The 25,242-nt window shown below is 37.6% G+C and overlaps 1 protein-coding gene across 1 annotated transcript in view; it reads left to right on the plus strand.

Annotated features, from left to right (window-relative positions):
* The first annotated feature begins 3,154 nt into the window (after window positions 1–3,154).
* The window catches only part of CLSTN2 (calsyntenin 2), a 439,253-nt gene continuing 417,165 nt past the window's right edge, over window positions 3,155–25,242 (plus strand). Inside the window, exons 1-2 of the mRNA XM_065074409.1 lie at window positions 3,155–3,663; window positions 3,961–4,007. The gene's annotated coding sequence lies outside the window, so the exon portion shown is untranslated. The remainder of the gene's footprint in view (window positions 3,664–3,960; window positions 4,008–25,242) is intronic.

A 25,242-nucleotide genomic window follows, 5' to 3' on the forward strand; every position in this document is an offset into this window, starting at 1 on the left:
TTTTTTCTGAGGGCAAGCTATAGTTACAGGAATCTTTCCCCATGTGCCTTCCTTCTCCTCTCCTACTGAAGTCAGGAGGAACTTCAGGGAGATTTTGCCTGCTAATAACTTACAGTTAATACACCGGGATTTTTGTGGACCAACAAATTGGTCAGTAGTGTGGTTTTCGTGTTTTGAGGAGACATTGCAGTGTCACTCTTCCCACAAAAGAGAATTCCCTCTGTGCACGGGTGGTGGTGGTGCTCATGTTCTTAGAAAGCCACACATGCAATTTCACGGGGCAATGGAAAGCGTCGCACAGGCCACGGCCAGCTGCAGCCCTCAGTGTCAGCCGCATGCCTGCCTTCCCTGGGTAGCTCATATTGCCATCCTCCTCAAGGACCATTGATACACAACGGAGTAATAATTTTAAAAAAAAAAAAGGTATATTTTTCGTTCATATTTGTACACTTTTAAAAAATATGCAGTACTGTACTTTAAAGAAAAAAAAAAGTGATCTAAGTATCACATTTTACCCATTTTTAACATAGTTCTACTGAAAAAAGGTCGTAGGTAGGCGCTGGGTAGAGACTCGAACTCTTGTGGGTTACTCTGAGCAGTATTTATTGCAGAAGATTCGCAGGAACAGCAGCGTTGGGTCACCTCCTCAGAGAGTGACAATCATACAGCAGTATAACTAGTCATTATATAGGGTTCTAACAGGTATTATGCAACTAAACAAAATTTATCACTGTCTATCACTGTCGATATCTATCACTGTCGATATCCTCAGGTTCCTTCCGTTCCAGTGGTCTGCGGGTTCCACTTCTTCTTTCTTGGCAAGTACCGAACGAAAGGTCATCAGGTCGCAGGGCTAGCTTCTTTTGAAGTTCCACCTGTCTCATTTGTTATCCGTAGTTCACCGGTCTAGCATAGAAATCAGCAACCCTACGAACAGCATTTATCAATGTCTTAACTAAGGGTACAAAGCAAGCATAAGGTAACCACGCTCGTGGTTCTGGGTAAGGACTATACAGGGGACAAGCTGAGACTTTCAGCCTCAGCAGCACAGCTTATAACACTGATATAGGCCTAAAATCCTAATTTCCTATTTTCCTACAACATCTACTCCTTGGTTTCTGTCATCTTTGTCAGCTAGGGGATTTCTCTCTCAGCCCTCACCCATCTAGTTTTTAATGACTTGGGTAGAAGATTATTTAATCTGTTTCATATAAACTTTAAAATGATATGATGAGGCATAAATATAATGCTCAAAATCTTGATTTCAGTAGAGTTTAATATAAAGGTTCTTTTACAAAGCAGTATTTTGCAGCACAAAACATGAAGGCTTTCATCAATCTTTATTGTTTCTCATTTAGGCCCAGATCCACACTTACATGCCAGATGGCAACTGCAGAGGAGTTTCAAGTTATAGCTGCAATAGATGAGAAGATAAGTGCCTCTTGAGAAAGGGAAAGCCAGATTGCATATTCCTTTCAATTGCACCTGATGACTTATTGCTAGTAACTAATTGGCTTGTCCGTACACAGGCAATTCAGAATCTGATGGCAGTGCCTGACTTTATCTGTAGCTCTGTTCTTCCTGCAGAGATCACTGGTGAAATAAGCCCTTGCAGAGAACAATATTCTATATAAAGCTCTGTGAAAAGCAGACCTAAGGGTTGGTTGTTTGGTTTTTTTGAATTTTCATTTTCATTACTGCTGTGTCAAGATTTTTTCCTTCAGGAGAGCCATAAAATCTTGCGTAACTGTCATTGTTAGTTATTATTGCAAAATAAAGTAGCTGATTATGATGTGCTAACACTCACTTAACAATATATTCCTGTTAAAAAAGACACTACCTATAAGTAGGGCTTTGTCTATTTTTCTTTAAAGATATGAATGCTTTAATAACAATCGTCCTCTCTTAAAGATTTTTAAGTGCATTTTCATTTTAGTCCTGGGTAGGGCATTTGACGACTTACTTGAGACAGCATACAGAGAACCAAGAGAGCTAACTGGAAGAGCATAAAATAACTCAGGAATGAGAAACTGCTGGTTTATTTTCGCTACTTAGAAGCCATCAGCAGCTGAAATGTCTCTAGAGCTTTAGAAGAGTGTTGTTGCTGCCATTGTTGTGATGAAAGGCAAAATCTGTGTGTAATGGTACGGCTTATAGCCAGCCTCGTAATAAGCCCTTTAAAAGGTGAAGTATCTACTTAGAAAACAGCATCCCTCATGCAATGAAATGTCAGTAATTTTCCAGCTAATGCAGAGCCTGCATTATGTCCCAAAGTCTTCAAAGCATTTTCCCTTTTATCATTTTCCCTAGATACATTTTGCTAAATGCGGCAACAATTTAACAGTTATGTACAAACAGAAAAAACAAAACAAAACCAAACCAAAAACCAGCTTTCTGTGTTACAAATGAGTATTAGTTGTTCAGAAGAACAGGGAAAGAAAAATAGGCTATGTAATTAAGATCTTTATGTGCAGTATCCTTGTTACCTATGCATCTGCAGTTGCAGTCCGAACAAAAACACAAGTATAGGTGTGAAGGTGCCATATAAATAGCTACAGTGCATATCTTTTTAAGTAAACATGAAGTAAAATAAATCACTGGGAATCAATAGCACTTCTCAAAGGTATTCTCAATAAAAAAAGGTGTGGAATAATAGAAATATTGTTAAGTACAACAGGACCACATTAAGCACGTAGAGAAATCATTTTAGAGATTCCCAGCACTTTAACTGGACTGTGAATTGAGTCTGCAGCTTGTAAGTTACTGCTTGCTTCAGAAAATTGCAAAATTGACTTTTCCTGGTGATGGCTCCACCAGTAACAGATGAGACACAGGCACGAACAAGCATCCAATCAGGAATGAAGGTGTTTAACACTTGGATAGCTGCATAGTGAAACCAGCAGTCCTCAGGGAAATGAAATTTAGACATGTCAAGTGTGTTAGAAGTCAATGAACGTGGATTTCTAAAAATGCTGGGTCAGGTCTTTTCAGTGTGTTTGTTCTTTTCTATATGAGATCCAGACCTAAAAGGTAATGGGGCACTTGCAGTGGCCCCGCTGCTACAGCTGAGCCAATTGCTTGCAGCTGACAGGACTTTGGGTCCTTTCCATATATGCAAAGGAATTAGCTGGCTCATCAGCAACACATGTGGGTGACAAACAGCACCTATTTAACAGAATGCAGCAGCTCTCTTTTGTTGTTTTGATAGCAGCAGTGAATGTTTTTTTCCTGAGCGTGTAGGGTATTTGTAAGTAGCCCCAAAACTAGAATTTAACAACTATGTCAGGTTGTGTATACCTTGAACTTGTAAGTGTGAGTTTTTGCTGTGATAGCAGGTCCCTTTGAACGGAGCTTTTTCAACAGTGCAGTTGCATGGAGACTTTGGAGAATAATTCTCATTGTGGGTTCTATCACAGCTTTGGCAAAACTGATCCAGTTTAACAAAATGCCTCTCAAGATACATCTGCATGGTGGCAGATTAAAATGTTTGCAGTACCCTTTGTTGTTTTGCAAAATGAGGGGTACGTAGGATTTCTTGAAACTTCTGAGGTAAATATTAATAACTGCAAATTAAGAGAAGAAAGTCTATTGTGGTTTGAAATGAACATGTTAAGAGGCTGGAACCAAAGAATCAGGATGGATGGAGAGACAGCAAGATTTAAGGTAAGCTTGCAAAAGTATGTTTGAAATGGTAGTGTACTCTTTAGTTTTCTGAGAATGAGCACTTTCTAATAAGAATAATAAAGCAGTAGCACATTCTGTAACTGAGATCTCTTGAAGTACTAAATTGAATATTATTGTCTGTTTATCATATAACATGATTTATGTCAGCCTGTATATGTTATCAGACAGTATAACAGATGAAATTGTGAAATAGGAGCAAGGTTTCACTAGGTATGACTGAGGGAATCAAAACTGTGGAAGGTTCACTAATTAATTCTTAATCTTTCCCTATCCTAGTGACCAGAAGTAACCCAAGGTGTGAAGCTCAAGCACATTTAGAATAAGTAAGTGAAATCAGTAAGACTTCCTATATAGTCTGTAATCATCCAAAGGATATCACTGACCTATCACTGTGCTGGGGGAACGGAGATTGTCTTGTAAGAACTGACTAGTAAATATAACACTTATTATTTTACAGATCAGGATAAAAACAACTTATGTCTTACTTCAGGGCATTGATATTTTACTTCTGAAGCATTAGGCATTGCTTATAGCTGGAGGAAATTTGAAGGCACCATTGGGCCAATAGTGCAGTTATGGCAAACTGACATGAATCATTTTTATGTGAATTTATTGCTCTTAAAGGTGCTAGCTTGGCTGACATACCATAGACCAACTTCAGCTTTAGACATGCAGGTTCCAAAGATGAAAAAGTAGTTTGGTTACTGTACAGCTAAAAGAGAATTTTTCCCAATGGAGAAAAATTACTGCTCTTTCTCTTTGAGATTAAATGTCATTTGTTGAAAATGTTAGAGATTGGTTTTGTCAGTCTTATTTTTCATTCTCAGCTAATACTGACTAAATTCAGTGGGGTTGTGTGGCCTAAATCAGTAAGTTTGTGCTTCAAACTAAAAAGGCTGATTGACCTTGGTTGGGATTGTTTGGTGAGAACAGAGGTGATGGAAATGCTCATTTTTTTGGTGAGACAGAACATCCTATATTTTGTTATAAACTTTTTTTCTGAGTTGGAAATGATGGGGTAACAGGTCTGCATGGAACAGTGGAGACTTTCTTGTGCTTGCTTTTCTGCCACAGAGATATTAATATGTATGAGTAATAGCAATAGCCTTTTTTTTTTCCTAACTTAGTGTTTTAAATGCTCAAAGCACTGTTTTTATTTGTTAATATGCTATGTCACACACGTCTCTGCAAATACAGCAAAGAGTAATTCCGTTTTTGAGGTCAGCTCTGTTACAGAAGGTGCTGTTTTCCAGATAAAGGTTCAAGGTGCTTTTCAATGAATCATTATTTTAATATATACTAGCATATACAAGTCAGAATATTAATTTCCAAGCAGTGCCTATCATGAATATGTGGGTTAAAAAACCTGAGATGAATAAGTCATGTGGCCTTTACATTTCAAGACCACATCTCTAATTCACTGTACATTCACGCTGATACACTGACGAAGGTGAATAAGTTCCAGACAAAAATGCGTCAATGCTTTATTGAATAGTCAATTATTAAACACATAATGGAATCTGTGGTTATCAAGGCATCACTTGCACCAGAATGGAATAGAATCAGTTTATTTCTAAAAAATCCAGGCAAAATTATATTAACATGGGATTAAAATGAGTTATTCCTTCTGCTGTACAATGAGTGGGCTGGCTCTACTTTATTTACCCTCCCAAGGAGCTAATTTCAGAGTATTATTGTATATACAAACCTAGAAAAATAGCAGTAAACAACATTCTTTCCATTGCCCTCAAGAAATAATCTATCCAATTTTCTATGTTCCATTTGGTGGAGAAATAATATTTTTGAGAACCACACAGGAAGGTAAATGTTATGATGTAAATGTGCTGGCAACTGTTCTTGTAGCAATTGGATGAATAAAATGAAAAACGAAGGGAATAAGTTACTGCTGAATGATGAGGGGAAGTATTTATTGAATGTCACTTGCATGAGGTTCTAAATATTGCTTGTTCCCCTAGACCTATAGTGAAGACCTGATTCAATGGGGCGGGGGGGAAATGTGTTTGACAATTGACTGGAGGAGCATTGTCCACAAGCTATGAACACAATTCAGGCTGTGGCTGTTTATTAAGTTTACTGCACTTATATACCACGATAAATGCATTGGATCATTGATCTAGTGCATATTTTTGATTAACATTAGGGAAGCTGCAGATTTACTGCAGCATGTTTAAAGGCACCATTTTAAATCAGAGTAGTATGTCAGGCTGGCACTTCAAGTGGGTTTTTAACAGAACTTTTTTTTTCAGTTGCATTAAATGTAATTATGGCTATAGTTAGCTGAGATATTGCTATAGATATTTTCTTAATAATTAAATTGTTAATCTATCACTATAGTTATCTATTATGTATAGCCTATATTAATAATTGTATATTGATTACTTATATTATTAATTTAAAATTATATTTTCTGATCTATGACTTTCAGAAATACTTATTACTAACAATTTTTGCAGCGTAAGTAATTATAGTTATTTGCATGCTCCAATAAAAATTGCAAAGTCTCTCCTTAGCAAGATTCAACAGGTTGCTGTTAGTTTATTTGCCAAAAAGAGTTGGACAGTGTGCAAGATGATATGCAGTTTTTATTGACATTCTGTGCATCTTAAATGGAAAGTGTGTGTGATTGAGCACTTTATACGTATAAACCAGTATATCTAACAAAAATAAAAAAGCAGAAATTGTGTAACTGTAAGATACAGCAAGAATTTCTTAGCTAATGAGGTTACAAGTGCAATTTAATTTACCTGTATGGAAGTAGAGGAATTCAGAGGCAGAAGTCCAGAAATGGAGACTGTCCATACATTGCTTTCCAAGATACCTTTTCTTCTAGAAATTTCTGCTAGAGTTTGAATGCAAAAATTGGTTCTTCATTCTGCAATCTGTAATTCATTAGGGTGTTCTTGTAAGCATGCTGATCCTCACTGTGTGTTTGTGGTTTTGTTAAAGATGCTTAAGATCAGAATGATTTATATGGTTTCGTGCAAAAGATTCCGAACTGAGTTTCTTCATACGCAAGAACAGAAGGCAAGTTTGCAAGTGTTGGGATAACACTTCTCCATTTCTGCATAAGATCTTAAATGCATCTCTAAGTAGCTAGTGCAGGTGGGAGCTTTTACTGCAGTAAACCCCACAAAGAACATGTTATGATTGTGTAAAAGCTGGTGTATCATGTGTCTTTTCATGATATGAAATACTTAAGTCACGCTTAGCTGTTTAAAAGAGCTATCTGAAATAGCATGGTATCTTACAATAACTTCTTGAAGTTAACTCCAATGGAGTTGACTTTAACAAAAGATTTTAACAAAAACTTAGTAAATGAGTGTAGTTAAAATTACCAGTCCAAATCCTCAACATATAATGCACCATTAAATCCTAAACCCCAGTGTATCAATATTCTAATAAGGCTCCGAGAAGAACTATCTGTGTCGCGAACCATTCTTTCCACTGGGAATTGTGTAACTGAGGCCTCCATGTGGGAATCTACCATTAATAGTAATGAACTTCAAGCACTTGTAGTCAAGGCATTTGCTCTTATCTGTCAGTCAGCTGGGCTTTCACTGATGAGCTCATTTATCCTTCTGCTCCAGTCATTGATCAAGAGGCTTCTGGTGCCATTTTTCGAGTGTCTTGTAGATACCACAGCAGATGCAATTGCCTGCTATTGTGATTCGTGCTGTTACTTCTATTGACCTTTTAGTATTATTTCGCCCTTCCTGAAGAAGAGAATATTTTGGTGGCTATGGGGCCATTATGATTAATGATATGATCAGAGTATGGTGAGAACTGTCTTGAATATGAAACTGTCTTGATATGAAGGAAAAGCTCCTTTGTGTTGCTGAGATTTTTTGTTTTGTTGTTTGCTCGTGTGTTTGTAGCCGCAGGTGTGAACCTCAGAATAGGTCCACATCTACCTAGCTGTACTTCAGGCGGTGATTTTCTCATATTAAAAGCCATTTGTGGGGGGGATATTGTTCTAGAAACTTTCTCACTGATAATCTGTCTTTTCCTCTGAAAGAAAAGGTGCAGTTCCACTCATGAATTCAGTAATTCCTCATAGCTCAGATTTCTAGGGGCAAGGGGCCCTCATAGTGTCCCTAGCTTTGGTACCTCGATTTAGAAGGAAGATGTGACCAGTCACCACTCTCTGCCTTAATGTGAAATCTGCATGGTTTTTTATTACCTGTTTGGGTCCTGGGGAAGGTGGTTATTTGAGTTCTGCCCCTGAACAAAATTTTGTTTCCAGGAGACCAAGAGAGTCCGGAAAGATATGTCAGTATCCCCCATTTAAACAGTGCAGTATTCCAACTTAGTGGCTCCAGTGACTAAGGACTCCTCTTCTTCTTTAGCTCAACTCTCATTTTTCTTGCAGCTTGCCCAATTCTTTTTTGCTTATCTGCATTTTCTGTATTTTTCTTTTCAGGTTCATTTTCCTCCTGCTCTGCTGAGCAATTTTACTCTTTCCTCTAATGACTGCTTATGCTAATCTATGAAATGTTTGTAGTAAGAAAACTCCTCCAAACATACAATCATAATGACATGTGGCTTTTTTAGTGTAGCAAAACAGATACAAGAATCAGCATTTGCTCACTTAGTTTGTCAAAATTACGAGCTAAGGCTTGTGTGAAGTAGTAACTGTTTCAGCAGCAGGAAATTCAGCCTGTTTTAAAAGATATTTCATAAGTGCTGCTTAGATTAGGAAGGGAGAGAAGGGAAAAGAAAAACACAAAAACAAGCAAAACCAATTTGGCTGAAAATATTCAGTGTGCAGAGCAGACTAGTTAACTTCTTTCTCTCCCTTAGACATCTGTAATACAAATAAATAAGAAAACCTAACCAGCAGTTGCATTTGTCCCAGCATCCCCTGGGCTTTTCAGGCTGCAGTGTCTTGACCTGAGCAGAGCTTCAGTCCTGTTGCTGGTTCACAGGACTCACCCATTCACACGAGGGCCATGTCTGTTGCTCTGGACCCCAGTGCCTACACGCTCAAAGACTGCACACCTGCATCATGTAGAGTGCTGTAATATTACTGTGGTGTCATTTCTTCATGCTGCTAATGTTATAGACAAAGAGAAGACAAGAATACACTAAAACAGCTCTTCATTTCTTTCTTCTGTTCTATCCAGAATTTTCTGCAAATATTTCTTTGAGACTCATGAGTATAACAAATAGATTTTTATTTTAGTTAAAGCTTTGGTGAGTCTGCACTCCCTACGCAGTCCTGACATTTGATTATTTCATTCCTTCTTGTTTCCCTGTGTTCCTCCCAGCAGGAGGATTTGCTGGTGGCAGAACATGATGCCAGCACGGAGCCCTTAGATTTGTGTAAGAGAACAAGTTCAGTGCCAGCTGCAGGACTGTTAGTCTTTTGGAGTCTAATACTGTAAACCCCAGTGGAAATGATGACAGATTTTATTTTAAGATAAAAGTTATGAACCTTCAAGGTAAAGTATGGCATTGAATATATAACTAACTAAAAATAAAATTGAAATTATGCATGAGAGGAGCAAAATTTCTCTTTGGAGGAAATATTACTTGAATATGTAAAAAAGGTTAAAATGTTTGTCTTTAACTTCTGGGTTTTGTTTGTGTATACAATGCAGACAGCCAAACAACTGCAGGAAGGGCTGGACCCTGAGAAAGGAGAGAAGATTAGTAGAACAGTAGTAAAATGGAAGGAAAAGAAACCTAAAACTTTAATATATGTTGGCATTGAAATGCAATGAGTGAGTTCAATAGTGCCATATTTAAACAACTCAATTTCTTTGCAATTTGCAAGAAATGGTGGAATGAGGTGAACAGGATTGAAGAAGAAAAAAGTGTGGTGCTATTAAAATTATAATTATTTTCTTCAAGGGAAGGAAATACCCACAAAAAAAAAAAAAATCTCGGGAATGTAATACCCAATTTAAATCTTTTTACATCTAAAATAAAACATCTTAACCCAAGAACAGTTTAACCATCTAAGGACATGATATTCCTAGAAACAAGTATATCAAAAGGAGGGTTAGGTTAAAGGAAACATAATTAACATTTAATTTATTCTCCACCAGAATTTCCTGGGCCCATGTGTACTAATGCTAGACAATGAAAGGTTCCTTTTGTAATGTTTTCTGTAGTGAGGATGCAGGTACTCATTATCTCTGAAATTGCTTTATGGAACTGAATTCCTCTTTCTTCCTAATTTGGCTTTTTTTAAACATTAATAATTTGAATCAAAGCAACAGTAGGAAAGGTGGGTTTTTTTTGCCAAGGCTTGCAATTCAGTGAGGTTAATGACAGTGGTACTCTGTTATTCAAGAAATACATTTGCCCTTAAGTTAGAATGAGAATTCTTCAAAAGAGATGCTTCAAAAAGCTAGGTTTCCTTCTGTCAGTCCTTGGCACTTTTTACAGAGGAAGTGATGATCTTTGAAGTGTTTATTAGTTTTAACGTCTGTATCGGGTAAGGCTGTACTGTCTGCATTTTAGAGAGGAAAAAATGGATAGAGAATTTAAAAACTGTTTAGGTAGATAAACCCTAAGTAATCTATAGTAGCTGGATAACTTTTGAAGGCCTGGGTTTGTGTAATTTGGCTAAGGTAAAATAGAAAATCTGTGAAATAATAGAAATCCAAATTTGAGTCTCTGGGCAACGGCCCATCCTTGCCCTGCAGAACCCTGATGGCTGGTGAGTATGACACTTCTCTGTGTGGAGGTGACATTGTGATGCCTCCAGGGTCAGTAAGAAATACCTTTTTCTCCTATGAAATATTTATTAAGCAATATAAACATTTTTTAACAACATAACTGGAATATCTTAGAGTACTCCTGAAGAATGATTTTTAATTTCTACCTGTAAAAGAGACTATGGCAGTATGGGCTTACAAGCAAGGAGGAGTGCAACTTTTACAGAAGGTCCAGGGAATGATCATTTGCTCCTTGGATACGCTTACTGGATTAACATGGAAAGTACTATATAGTTTGATTTTGACACATTTAGGATTGGATTCTCTTTAGCAATATTTTAAATGAAACATTGGCACTGCTAGTAAGAAATTCATAGAGATGTTAGAAAAACCCTATTACTAAAGAAAATTCATATGGGGAAAAGCTGGATTTCACGCACTGGGGAACAGAACAGTAATAAGCTGCTTCAGAAGAAAGACTGAATTAATGAGAAAAGCAGTTCTGAATAAAAAAAGCAAGCATTTACTTTGTAAGGATGTGCTGCTTGTTTATGGCATTCAGCCTCCAGTTCAAAACAAACTAGAAAAGCACACAGATAACCTTCCCGTTGTGGTTTGCTGTGTTAGCTTTTGTGGGGCCTTGCCCGTTAAGGATGTGCTTTGGTTCTCCAATATGAAGTCCCACATGGGACACTTACGTGCTCTTCCTTGATCCAGTTCTAGTGTCCGCATGTGGAAATATCTGATATTAAAAGTTAGGTAAAAGTACTGTTGCCCAAGTGAGCAGGATGAACGTAGTAATACAATTCTTTTGGTCATAGATTTGCATTTCATACAGACACTGGTGCAGTTCAGTGTAAGTGCCAGAGCTGATCTTATTTTATATATAATGGTAACAGTATGGAAAAGGGTGGTGATGTGAGAGGACAAGTTTAATCTGCCCTGAAAATAGAGAAAGCTCCTAAGATAACCGTTGCACTTAGAGATACTGTGTTTTTGAGTTGGCATGTGGTCTTTCACCATTTTTCCCCAAATCTGCCACAACCAGCAGTTTTGCACAACAGCTAGAGATGTTATTCTCCTGATATCGTAATTTAAACAGGCCAGTAATATGTTTCTAATAAACATCATGACAACTCTGCTAACAAATTCATATACAGTTCTCATACCATAAGTGGTACAGTCCTGCCATGAGCGATGTAGGATATATTTGTCTCTTCCCTTTTGAGCTGATTAATATAATCTTCCTTGCTGAATTTGGAAACCTGGCATAGGCTCACTTTCATTTCCTGCTTCATCCATCCACATTCTCACTGACATTTACAAATAGAGGTATCCAAAACAGCTTAACAAGCTGCATCATGCAGGGAAATTGTTTCCACTGCTTTCCTGTGCATCCAGTCACTTTCAATTGGAAGTATCCCTTTTTTAATGTTTGTGTTTTACTGTTGCATCTTACTGTTTGACTGTTACAACAGCTGCACAAAAACAACAGCTCAACAAGCTGGGATCAGGTGCCGAATTAAGGAAAAGGCACACAGCAGAGTTCCCAGTGCTATACTGGCGTTTTGTCTGATCTTAGATTCAACTGAAGATCTTGTGCTTTAGTCTTAAAGCTCTTGCAAAGTATTTCAAAGGCCGTCCGTCAGCAATCTGCTGTAACAGCTGTGACAAACTCAAGTAAGGAACTTTGTAGAACAACTACTACCAGAGATGAAGAGGCAAAGTCTAATTATGCTCGAAGTCTGCTCCAGGGTTTTTAAGTCAGAGTTTCTTCACAACATAATGTTTTGTTCAAGTTATTTCTCGTTGAAAATATTCATATTATCCTAAGAAATTACTCAAAAATATAAGGAAGGCTGTTAAATGCTGACTTCTGCTTTTTAATAATACATGTGAAATTAAAATACTAGGAGTATTTAAAGGTATTAGATTACTACAAAGATAAATGTAAAAATTACCGATTTTAATTACAAGAAAATTACCATGTTCAGTTACATTTCTCCATTGTAAATTTTGGAGGCATTCTAAGAACCAGTTCTTTCTAGAAAGTAGGCTTTTCTGACCCATAAGGACTAATATTACTGCTCATTGCACAAAAGGAGGAAGAACTTCACACCTGCTAAATATTGTGTCTTCTACACATAAAAGTTTAAGATACAGCTTGGCTTTTGGGACCTTTAAGACTTTTCCATGCTCATATTTTGAGAATATGTATTTTTCTTGATTTCTCTCACACATTGGTATGCTTACTTCTGTCTCCTTGGGAGCTGGGCTCTGAGGCTAAATTCCTTCTGATAAAGAAGCAGCAAACAAGGCAGTTTCACAGAGCCTTAATGAGATGGCCTGTGAAAGTGAACAGCCTAAATTGGAAAATACAAGCCATGTTCCAGATATACTTAAAAAAAATGAAGCACAAAAGGTGTGTTTAGAACAGGCAAATGTCACTCTCGCTGTGTGTTGTTTTCAGTTCCATACTGCAGCTGAGGAGGTTCATGTTGTGTTGGTGCAGCAGGACATCGCAGCTCTGCTCGTCTTGGGTGTGGAGGAGCCAGACTCCTTCCTGGTCACTGAGCTGATCAGGGTTTGGCTGATTTGTGTTCCCACAGTGGCACTGGAATATGTCAGCAAACCTTGATGTTTCATGTCTGTTGATATTTCATATCTGTTGTGTCAGAATGAATCTGACATAATATCACCTTGATTAAGTTGTTCTGGTACAACTGCAGACAGCAGCTGTTATTTGTTGGAAATTGATTTCATGAGTGACTGTACAGAGCTATCTGTAGAGCTCTGCTTTTTACTGAGAACAATGAATATTAACAATAAGCTGTATAGTTTGATGTAAACATCTCTTACAAATATTAAAATAATGTGGTTGAATCAAAGCCTACAACTTTTAAATTAATTCTTCCTCAAACAGGTTATGTGTTCAGACATGAAACTCCCTTCCAGATTGGAATCCAGGTGCTGTGTCCAGCCGCAAAGGTGCTGCAGCCCCCCCTGCTGCCCAGTGCTGTCCCGTGGCCCTGTTCTTGTCTGTCCTTCCACCCTAGTGCATCATTCTCATGTGTGCAGGTCAGGGGCATGGGTCACTAGGCCAGCATAACTACTATGGCTTCCACCCTTGCTGTGTAGAAGTCCTGGCTTTAATTTGCACTTTGTATGTGCCACCTGTGCTATTCTGGAACAATTTTTCTCTCTGAACAGCTGGTGGTAGAGAACAGAGTTCCACTTAATGTGAGATGAGGCTTTTTTTTTTTTGCTTCTTTTCATTATGTTGTGTCAAAATTCTTTAAATGAAATGGGTCCCTAGGAATAGGATATCTTCTCAGACCTTCTGGTTAGCGAAACACTAGAGGATGAGGGGTATGCTACTAGGAGAAATATGAGCTGGCAGGCAGGGTGGAAGAACATTTATTTTGCTGTGATAGATGACTGGTGCTTCAGAATCAGATCTGCTTTTAGGTTACCTTTGTATCCGATGTTTCACCTGCATTATGAAATCCTACATTGCTCTCTGTCTTTCCTTGAAATCATTATATCTGCTGGTCTTCCACTAGTATGATTTTATTTGACTATATATGATGTTATTATCTAGTGCTTGTCCATAATTATAAGATAAGAAACATATTACTGAAGAAACTGGAATGCTGAGCTCTAACAGTGACTCAGATAAGTAACCTAGAGCTGGGTAGGATGGTGGAGTACTTGAGAGCTTATATTGTGCAGCCTAGAGGGGCTCAACTCATCTGTCGGGGTCCTAGAACCCAGATCTGAGGGATTAGAGTGGAGCTGATTATGAAATTATCATTTCTTAAGGCAGGGAAACGGATCCCTGTTGCTAGTCCTACTGATGAGCAAACACCTACAGGACACAATGGAAATTTCCTTTCTTGGAGAACTGGGGCGGAAAAATTCTTATACCCGGAGAAAATGCAGCAACTGAAGTTTGACACAGAAAACGTACTTCAGTTACAAATGGAAATGAAGGTCCTTAGCCGTGGAATAGTCTCTGGTGCTATAACAAACCCAGAAATAGGTGCCTTTATTTTTATATCACTAAGGAACTCATGTCTCATGTTCCTCTTGATAATTTTTGAGGATTTCTGTAACTCCTGGTTCCGCTGACAGAAAAAAAGTTGAAGACCAGATGGAACTGATGGATGCCATCCTCCAAATCACACAGTATAATTCAGCAATAGGAGTTAAATAGTGCAAGCCCATAAATAGGTGGTTTGTGTCAACTGGAAAACAGTGATTGCACAACACCTCTCTTTGCTGGATAACACTTAAAATTAATCCATTTGCACTCTAGATTTTTATTTTTAACATGAAAGTGGAGGAAAGTAGTATGAAATGTTGGCAGTATAGATCACTGAATTGTATATAGCTGCATTTGATAAGAGAGACTTTGGATCACTGTTTAGTGACTGTTGTAATCTCTAGTCCCTGGGTGTGGGGTACAGCAGGATGAGTTCTGCCCCAAATCTTGGTGGCCCTAAGGAAACTTTTCCACTGTCCAGCAGTATATATTTCAACTTCTCATGCTGGCCTGGCTTGGAATTCTCCCCAAAATGTACTGGATTTCGTAGTATTTTCACCACACTGGCCTTTCCTCTCATCTCAAGGAAATCTCCACTTGTTTCCCATTGGAAGAAATCAGAAAAAAAAAGGCACAAATGAAGTGCAGCTAGACATCCATGACAATACAGATGTCTAGAAGAAACACTGCCTTTTCTCTATTAATTAAAAAAGCAGAGAATTAATTTCATTGCTATGATAGCTTAAATTTATCTAGTTTTTGACATGGTGTGTGTGTGTGGGGGGGTGTTTCAGAATGAAAGAATTCAGGTTTTCTAGGAGGGAGTGAGTGAAAGAGAATCAGAAATGAAATTTGAAGTTCAGGTCAACTGAACTCCTCCTTATTGAATTGTTGAAACCACCTCGTGTACACCAGAAGAGGGAGCCCAGCAAGTAGAACCAAAGTTAACCTGTCTCTCAACACCATGCAGATAGCTACAGGGTTAAAATTTCTAATTTTTGTCTGTTCCAGTACATTTATGGCATGTAACTGGTAACAAAATGTTACTTTTTGATGTTCTATAGGTGTTTATGTTAGTGAGCTGATGAGAAAGGATAATTTTCTTATTTCAGATGCTGGCTTCTCATGGAGACCTGAGACAATGGTTAATAAAAAGGTAACGCTTTAGTGCTACAGAGGCTTTCCAAGAGAAGGTTGCTCTCCATGCGTGTTTGTGCACAATCACGTTTCATGGGTTTTGATCAAGTCACTGCTTGACAGGATACTCACACGGCATGATTTTTTAACTCAAAATATGTCAGGCAGGACTCTAGAATCTGTGACTGGTGTGTTCATAAAGGTCAAATTGTCCTTATTAGACAGGAGCTAACTGTGTTCAAAACCCCTCATTATTTTACTGGAAAGGTTTGCTTGTTTCAGGTGCTTCTGGAGCAGTCCATGTTGCAGCTGATGGGTATAGGATGCTTTTTGGTAGGAATGCCAACTTCTCCCCCTCCCCTATCTCCCAGTCTGAAGTACAATCAATTCAGTTTTAATATGGAAGCGCTTTCAGATTTCAAGTTTTGCTATGTATTTTTGCCAAGTGGGTACTAGAAAAACTTATCCAACTAACATGGAAAATGCTGGATATGTTAATAAAATATTTGAAAGCTTTTTAATATTTCTACGCATTTAGTTTAGTGGAAGGTGGGGGTTTTATGTGAAACAGCAGCATGACGGATCTTATGCTCATCCTGTACACTCTAATTCCTAATAGATTTATAACTTCCAGAGAAATAGAATTAAAAATGTGACCAGAACCCACACCATAAATTAAATCCCTAAATGCCTTGCTTTAGAGTTCCTTGCCTTTGAGCTGATGAGATTTATAGCTTCTGTTGGGTTCAGATACAGCCATAGGGGGAGCTTTTTGTTATAGTATCAACAGCCTGAATAGATTATCATTATAGATTAAGCCTTGTTATTTAGGCACATGAAAAATGAGTGGAAGCGATGGTGCAAGTTAAGTGCTGTTAAATCCTTCAAAGGATGCAGCATATTTAACATTAATTCCTTGAAGAAATAATCTACTTACACTTTAAATGAATGTTTATTGAAAAGGAACTAGTGTCCTTGTCCCTTATAGCTGTCTCTGGGTTGTACAGCTATTATGTTTTGTGTAGTCTCATACTACGTATGTTAAGGGGACAGAAGACTGTCACACAAATGCTTGTGTAAAACTAGGTTGCTTGTTAAATCTATCAGCATCCAGGTAACTTTCTGTATGCAGAGAACAGTAGAATAACAGCAAACTAAATAGAGCTAATTTTTTTTTGCTTCCTTTTGGACGACTACTATTTTAAGGAATGTAACTTCTTTGGAAGCACAACACCTTGCATGTCAATACAGGGTATTGAAGGTGTGAAGGTCACTGTGGACAGTTTCACATTACACTTAAAACAGCTGTTGAAAGGGTGTAGCTCTGTTCCCCTTCAGGTCTAGTGATTGTGTGAGCACCTGGTGAGCTTGATCACTTAGTTCATCCTAAGGAAAAATAATGTAGGGAAAGTGATTTGCATCAGATCAATGAACTAAAGTGAGTCACTGAACCCAGACTACCTATGTATGAGACCAATGCAAGGAAGGAAATGGCAATATGTGCATGGAAGGACACGGGGATGGAAACAAACAGCTATTTTGGCAACTGACTCACAATGTGAAACTCTGCCTTCAGTGGAGGGAGTCTGGAAAGAAACAAAGCTATAGGACTTTTTTGGTTCTTTCACTCCGAATTCAAATAAAGTAGAAAAAATAGTTGACAAAGAGAGATAGAGAGAATACAGGGACACTTTTCTTTGAAAGAATCTGGATACAGAGCAGTATGGGAGATTTCTGGAAGATAAGTCTGGAGTGGAAAAAGTGACAGTAGCTCCTGTATTTGCTCTACCTAGATGACAGAGACCTTTCTGGTCACATAATGTGGTTGCCTTTTTCCAGTTTCTACATCTAGAGCAGAAGCATATTTAGCCTTTAGGTCTAAATACAAAGAATTCTCAAGAATATTAAGGAAACTGGAGTTAAGAAATCTGTATAGTTGTGGTTTTCTTTCATGCCTGTGTTTGCCTTTCTTTAATGAAGAAGGGATCAAGCTCTAGACTTTAAAACAGAAAAGTCTGTTTCCTGTATTTTCTGCCTCAAAAATGTAAATGTATGAGTGCCTATCAATTGTGCGTTGGTAAGTATAAGCCTTGGGAACGGGAGTCTGAGTCCTAATGCTGTGAAGGTGTAACTGGCAAAAAGCCCATGCTAAGAAAATGTTGGAGAGGCTAAGAAAAGAATCAATACTCTAGTCAATCCCATCCAAGTAAACCAAACAGCCAAGAATTTAACTTGTAATCCTTGGAACATCAGTATTTTGCAGGGTCAGCAGGAGGAAGCACAATTAGACCTGTGACAGTGTCCCACACCTCATCAGACCTTTGGCTCACAATGCAGACTGGAGTATGATGGGTGGGAGGGAAGAGCCCACCTGAGCTCTCTGTATGTCCTTGAGTTTTTCGTTCCTACGTATCTGACTGTGGCAACAATAAGATACTGCTGTGTCAATTTATAGCTCCTCCCTTCCCTCTTTTGGGGATAAATTCATGTAGAAATAATGGAACAAGGATATACCAGGTACAAAGGAAGGAATATCTTTGCAGTTTCTTAGTGGTCTGCCTTGCATATCTGTGCAAGGACATAAAATAATGGCACTAGATTACTGAGAGAGGATTTTACTACCTTATTTTGTAGGTCCAAAGTACTCTAAAGCTCAGATGCTCAAGCAAATTTATGGCATGCTACTGGCTATGTCTCAATAGCTGTTCTCTCTGCCTATCTTTGACTTAAGTCATACTATACAGCAAACTAATCATGTCGCTCTTGAAAGTTTTAGGCAGAGATTAAATTTGGACAGATGGGGAGAACTAGACAGTACTGAGGCTCATGTAGTACTGGAAGGTGCATCAAGGAGACAAGAGAGATATTTGTGCCTGAATAGACTTGAATGACAATTTAAGAAACAATTTTTTTTTTTTGATGGGACTGAAACAGTGATTGTTACCCACCTCCTCTACATGCCTACGGCAGGGGCTTTGGGCAGTTGTGACTATATCATGGAGAACAGATCCTATGCCAACTTTTCTAGTTCATGCGCATTGGTTGCTCAACAGAAGATTCTTTGGCCTCATGAACCCCGTTGCATTGCTTTGAGGCTCAAGAATCAGGCAAATATATGCATTTCCCTGTCATAATAGATGTCTTCTCCCCTTCATTATGGCACATATTACCACCTCTGGCCTAAGTATTTTGATGTCTGACAGTGAGTAAATTCTATTCATAAATAATAATCTCTTGCATTTTAATGATATACAGTAATTGAAAGTTAAGATTTCCTTTGAAATGAAAGAAGTGTCTTCTACAGCTGGTGTTGATGCACATTGCTTTCTACCCTTGTCAAGCTTTAGGGAAGAGGAGGAGATGTGTGGTGTTCTTGGTTTTGTACAGTATTTCACAACATCTATTTAAGGACAAAGGAGAAAAGAAATTCTTATTGCTATCAAGGGCTATTGCTTATCTTCTGAGCATGTTAGTTGTTGTTGTATATGCATAAATTATAACTATCATCTAAGCAAATGGGGCAAGGCATTCTAAACTTGCAGAAAGCATGTTATTTTTTGTTAGGGCAATTCTGATGCATGCTTTTAAAGATATAAGGGAACATAGATAGGAAGGGAACCTGGCCTGATTAAGCTATCTTTGTCTGTGATATCTCTGACCCTTACTGCATGTGGGAATACACAAATTAAGGATGTCATCATTAGGATTAATTAATTCTCTTGGGTCTGCTTTGCATCTTGTAATCTTTTCTCAAATGGTTTTGGGCAAGTATAGTTCCATTATCAATACACCTTGGTTTTGAATTGGTCATTGGTTCAATTTTATGTTTTAAGTGTATCAAAGGACACTTAATAGTGAATAGGCTGAAGTCAAATAGTAATTCCAGTCTTCCCATCTTTCAAAAATATCTCTTCCTCCTCACTTATGTATCTGTATGCCTAATGCTTCAAGCTGACAATGACAGGAACTGAAATAACTCAAACTCTGCTGCTATTATACTCTTCCAGCCCTGACTTAAATGATGATACTGTGTTTCTTGCAGAGTTAGGTTCTCTTGAAAGAGTTAGTGTTCGTTTGAATGCCAAATCAATACCAATAACCTGTTGAGCTCTTGAGCTCATGCAGACTATGACAAAATATGTTTTATTATTGGTTACTTGTTCTTAACAATCTGTAGTTCATAAAGAAGCTCTGGCCTGAGCTTGTAGAATTTTTCCCAGACAGAAACTGCTCATTATGTGTTCTATAGTGGTTTGACTTTCCCATGTAGCTCTGGATATTATAGTGCCTACAGAAAGTGATTGCATTTTAAGTTTAGTAGAGGAAGAGTTGGTGGTTGTTCCTTTCAAGTCACTTTAATACAGAGCACTTCCTGTAGCAAAGTCATATTTTCATTGTTGAGAAAAGCGTTATGTCTAGCTGTGTGTAGTGTCAGTTAAATATGCTGGCAGAAAGGCAAAAAAATCTTACTGAAGAAAAAAAAAAAGGTATTCAAGAACTCAGAGTAAATGGGGTCATGTTGTTCATTAGGAAGGAATTTGGATAATGAAACTTTACTGCAATATGTATGATTGTATGAAAATAAATCATAACAAAGCCTATATGAGTGATCTTATTGCCGTGGCTTTTCTGCCATTTCTGGAATGTGTACAGGCGAATGTTGGTGAGGACAAATAGACATAGGAGGATGATTTTTGTGGAAGTCTATTCACCATACAGTTACTCCAGATTTATGGTACTGTAGCACCACTACTTTTCAAAGTACAATGAACCTTAATATAACTTCTTGTACTAAGGGTGGTTCTGGTACTTTGGGCCTTTTTTTAAGAAAGGCATAGTCATTCACGGATGGTTAAGTGGTTCACTGTGCAAGCAATAAAACTACTGAAGTTGATTGTGATTGTGTATCTCTTCCTGATACTGGAAACCTTGGTGTACACAGCATTGGATGAGACCCTTCACATTGATCGTGGCACACTGCACTGATCTTGTCTGTGGTGAGGTTCACAAGCCTCGCTGTTCTTCACATCTTTATACAGTGCTTCCAAGTGAACAAAGGTATCCATCTTTCACTTTTACAATACTGAACTTTGTGGTACAGTGAGGTGCAGTGGAGAGCTTTATGCTCTTACACATCTCCATAGGAACAGGTTGTTAGAAGCAGTACACATAGGTTGTATTGTTAAAGTCAGCACACAATAATGTCACAGAATGTGTTTGGATTGTATAGCAATTGCTCATGCGAATGCACATCTCTACCATCAAGGACTGTGGTTAAATCTCTGACTAGATTCTGCCTGAAATCACAGTCTCAGTGTTACAGTGTCTTCTGTGGTGGTCCGCTGCATCTACTGATGTTATCATGTGGAGAATAACAAGCATGACACACTCACAAAATTAAAAAATACCTAAGCAATGCATAAACTAATGAGTTTGACATCAATTATATGTGAAGACTCTAGGTTTTGGATGAAAGAGTAATAAAGGTTTCAGAAGTAAATGGAATAACATGCAGTATAATAGTTTCAGCAAGTGGGTTTTTTTTCAGACTAATATCTTGATAAAATAGCTGACTTCTTAAACAAGGGTAGTGCAATGAACCTAATCTGTCTAAATTTAAGCAAAGTATTTGATATAGTTCCCCAAGGGAAATTATTATTAAGGAATGAGAAAATGGGGATTAATTCAAGTACTGTGGGGTGGATAAAAAACTTGCTCAAGTAGAAGCTTCAGTGAAGGGAAGGTTACCTGACTGAAGAGAAGTTACTAGTGCTGTTTCTTAAGGTTTGGTCTGGAGAGTAGTCCTGTCTAGTATTTCAGTTAGTGACCTTGTTACAAGAACAAGGTGGACGCGATTATAAAATTTGTGGCTGACACAAAGTCAGAAAGTATTACCAGTTTTGGAGGAGCGAGTCATAATTTAGGAAGGATTAGATGGATTTAAGAGAATAATTCTTCCTGAATTATGATCCAGTCTTCCTCCAGTACTAGCAATACTTTCTCATTTTGGCATCCACAAATTTTATATGACCTTGTAGACTTGACTAATGGAAATTGAATGAAGTTTAATTGTACAAAGTCAAACACATAGACACTAATTACAATAGCTTTTGCTATGAGATGGAAGCTTTTCTTTTGAAGTTGGCAATTTTGTAGGTTGTGATATGCTAGAGATGGATGGTGAGAGTGTATGTCTGGCTATGTGTACCATGCTGGGGTCTAGAGCCGATGAACCAAAGTTCTGTCTAATTCTATACATCAGCATAGGTGAGGGACTATGAAGAAAAAATTGACTACGAAGAAAAAATTTGAGAGTACTTGAAATGATACAGAATGACTTTTTAAAATGAAGCACACAATGAATCAGTCACAAATTTGTTGTTTCTCATGTCATAATGGTCATAATAATACTTGGCATAGTTTCAAAACTGCTGCTGCTGTAATGATTGTTTGCCTGTCTGCTGTATTTTCATAACTGTCTGAAGGCCCATTATTAAATCTTTTTAAAAATTCTGATTGTGTTTATCATTCAGTACGGTAAGCACAGAAACTTCACTATACCAAATAAAACCACAGACAGACATTGACCAACTGATATTCTAGAAAGGGTTGAGCCTAAAAAAGGTCAAGTTGCAATGAAGTCTATCAGTAAATGGTCTACCTAACAAACACCAGCATATACTATCAAATTATTTTGGCAGTATGCAGTATATAGCTAGGAAGCCATTGTCTATATAATACTCACAAAATTTTCATTGAATTTTAAGTTTACTGCCAAACATAACAAAAAAACAAAGACGGAGAGCCCTGATAAAGCTAGGAAGTCAAATACCAAGGAATTAGAAAATGCCATGCCAATGAGAAATCAGAGAGTATGTAAACTTGAGGTGTTTCTAAAAGTAAAAATTTGATCAAATGTAGAGTTTTCCATGGGAACAGGCTCAGCATTGGTACCAGAAATGGTGCCTTGCTGATTTTTGTTCTGTGCTTCAAATCCACTGATCAGGATCCTTCAAAAAATAATTATTACAATCAAGTAAAAATACTGTAGATTTTCCAGAACATGTTCATGGAAATGGCAAAACCATGTTTTATTTGACCTTCAAAGGAAAACATCCTCAAACCCCCAAAAAATTTTAAATATGGAAAATTCTGCATGCTTAACCTTTCAGGAGAGATTAGAAATCAGTATGTGATAATGAAAAGGACTAAGTAGTCTTCGAAGTTATCTCAAACATCTACAATGATATAATACAGGCCATTACCACTGCTGTAAGAATTACATACAAATGCTAACTGGTTATGTAAAGGTTTTTATAAGGTTCTAAATCAGATCATTATATGAATGTATGTGTTAGGGAATAGGTATTTGATAGGGTATATTGCATTTCTGTATCATAAATTTGTATCCGTTGCATCTTCATACATTATATTAACAAATATAAGGCTTCTTAAAGCTTTTTGAGATATTTAGTCAGATTATAGTCTGGTAAATCATTCACACAAGCTATTCCACTTGACCTGAACAGAGCTATTTCAATGAGAAACTGCTTGTCAGTAATGTGATCGCAGTATAAATTACAAGGATTTTGATATTGCTAGGATAGTTAATTAAGATCAGAAATGGAAACTTCAGTAGCAAGTATAACTGGAATTGTGCAGTAGTGAATTACATTTCAGATTTGTATTTAATCTCTTGTGTCAGAAGAACAGGTCTTTGGAGGATTTTTATATTGATACCTTCTAGAAATTATTATGGAATATTGGTGGCTTTGAACAATTGTCTTAGACAACAATCAAGGAATTTGAGACTTTGAGAAGTTGAAATGTAGGTCTTATGTAATGGGTCAAAATGCACTATAACCTATTCAGGGGTATTCCAGGCAGAAGGGGAACTGATTTCTGATGGTAAGACTGCCTCAGAGAAAACTTGGCACTAGAAAAAGCTCCCTCCTGCTTTTTTAGGAGCTCCCTCTCCTGCTGCAGACACTGAGAGTCTCAGGCACAGTGAATGTCAAACCTCTTTGTGCAAGTGCCAAAACACTCTTCCCCGTCTACTATGAAGAGGCAGAAGCAGGAGTACCAGAACTTCTCAGTCTGTTTAGTACCTGGCAAGGGAAACTTGTGAGCCTTTTCCCAGTATTGATCTGTCTCTTAGTACTGAGCTTGTTTAGAGCACAGAACTTAATTTTAAGTGGCACAACGTTCATACCCAAGAGAAATCAATTGTATTTTAATCTTCAGTTGTGTTTCGCACATTAAAAGCACTTACAGTTTGGGTCTGAATTACTGTATTTCTATTTTCTAGCCTGCTATTCTGTGTTCCTTTATTTTTCTGTTTCTATACTTCTGTATTTTATTTCTGTAATCTGTTTTTATATGTCTAGAACATAACTCATTAATATAGCATTTTTTTTTAATATATCTAAATATGTGAGCGTTTAGGAGTATATAATTAATTTTTTTCTGACTCAGTTCCTTCTGGATCATAATAGCAATACAGATATCTGATCAGAGACTGGGCCTAAAATGAATTCAACCTACTTATCTTCTGAGTATGGCTAATACAATTTAATATGCTATTAAGGTGAAAAACGTATGCCATGGGAATGAGGCTCTGTAGGTGGAATCTGAAGACAGGTGCATGATCAACTGTGGTAGCTCTTTGCTTTTTGCAGCAATCACAGGTATTTCCAAATGAATATCTTGGCATTAGCAATTTGTGCTATTAACAGTTTTCCTCTAGTAAATACCTCCTGTCTTGTACTCTTTAAATGGCGACCATGTCAGCCTGATTTTTAGGTAGAACTCAGACTATTCTTGGTGCTGAATTCCTCCAGTGTTTGGGTTTATTCACGATAGGCTCTCCACATGCAGTGCTTCCTCTCTCAAGTTGAAAATTTTGAAACAAGACAGAGTTTGGAGCGTCCCAGTGATTTCTCATACTTAAGTATTCCTAGAGCTGTAGCCTGTTACAATAAGCAGCAATGAGTATTGCAGAGGTGTCTCTGTTTCAGTTATGGTATGAAAATAGAACATTTCGTTTAGCATAATAAAATTCAGCCTCCTCACTGGATATTTCAGATCGAAGTATCAGCAATGAAATAGTTAACTGTGTTTTTTATATATGTAAGATGCAAAGCGGTTAAACATGCCTTTCTAGAAAGATGATTATTAGTTGTGGCCATTGTTTCTAACTGCTCAAGTAGTAGTCAGCACACTTCCCCTAACTGGGCTTGGAGCCAAAGTGAAAACCTTGTTGGAAATTCTGAAAGAAAGCCTTGAAGGATTTCTTTTTCTTCCATGTCATTGTTTTGCACCAGGAGGTGATGGTTCATAATGATCCCAGTGAAAAGGCACTTGGACTCTGTAAAATGTTATTTACAATGCTATATGCAGAAAAAGAGAGGAGTATATAAAAACTTACATCTCTTCAGATATGTGGTACCTCAAATTATGTGAGATCAAAAGATGAGCTTCCAGCCAGGGTGAAGCACACCAGGTAGATCTCATCTGTGGAAAATTTGCCTGTCAATTTTTTTTGAGTTCTTGCAGGTTTTTCTTAAAAGAACACACATTGATTAACTACTTCTACTGTTAAACCAAAAGGATGTTTACAGAACTTGTGGAACTTTCAGATAAAGGCAAGGGCATGCAGGTGGTGCAATCACTGGTGCTGAGTGGGAGCTG

This window comes from Columba livia, chromosome 9 (genome assembly GCF_036013475.1).
Source record: "Columba livia isolate bColLiv1 breed racing homer chromosome 9, bColLiv1.pat.W.v2, whole genome shotgun sequence".
In the NCBI taxonomy this organism is placed as follows: Eukaryota; Metazoa; Chordata; class Aves; order Columbiformes; family Columbidae; genus Columba; species Columba livia.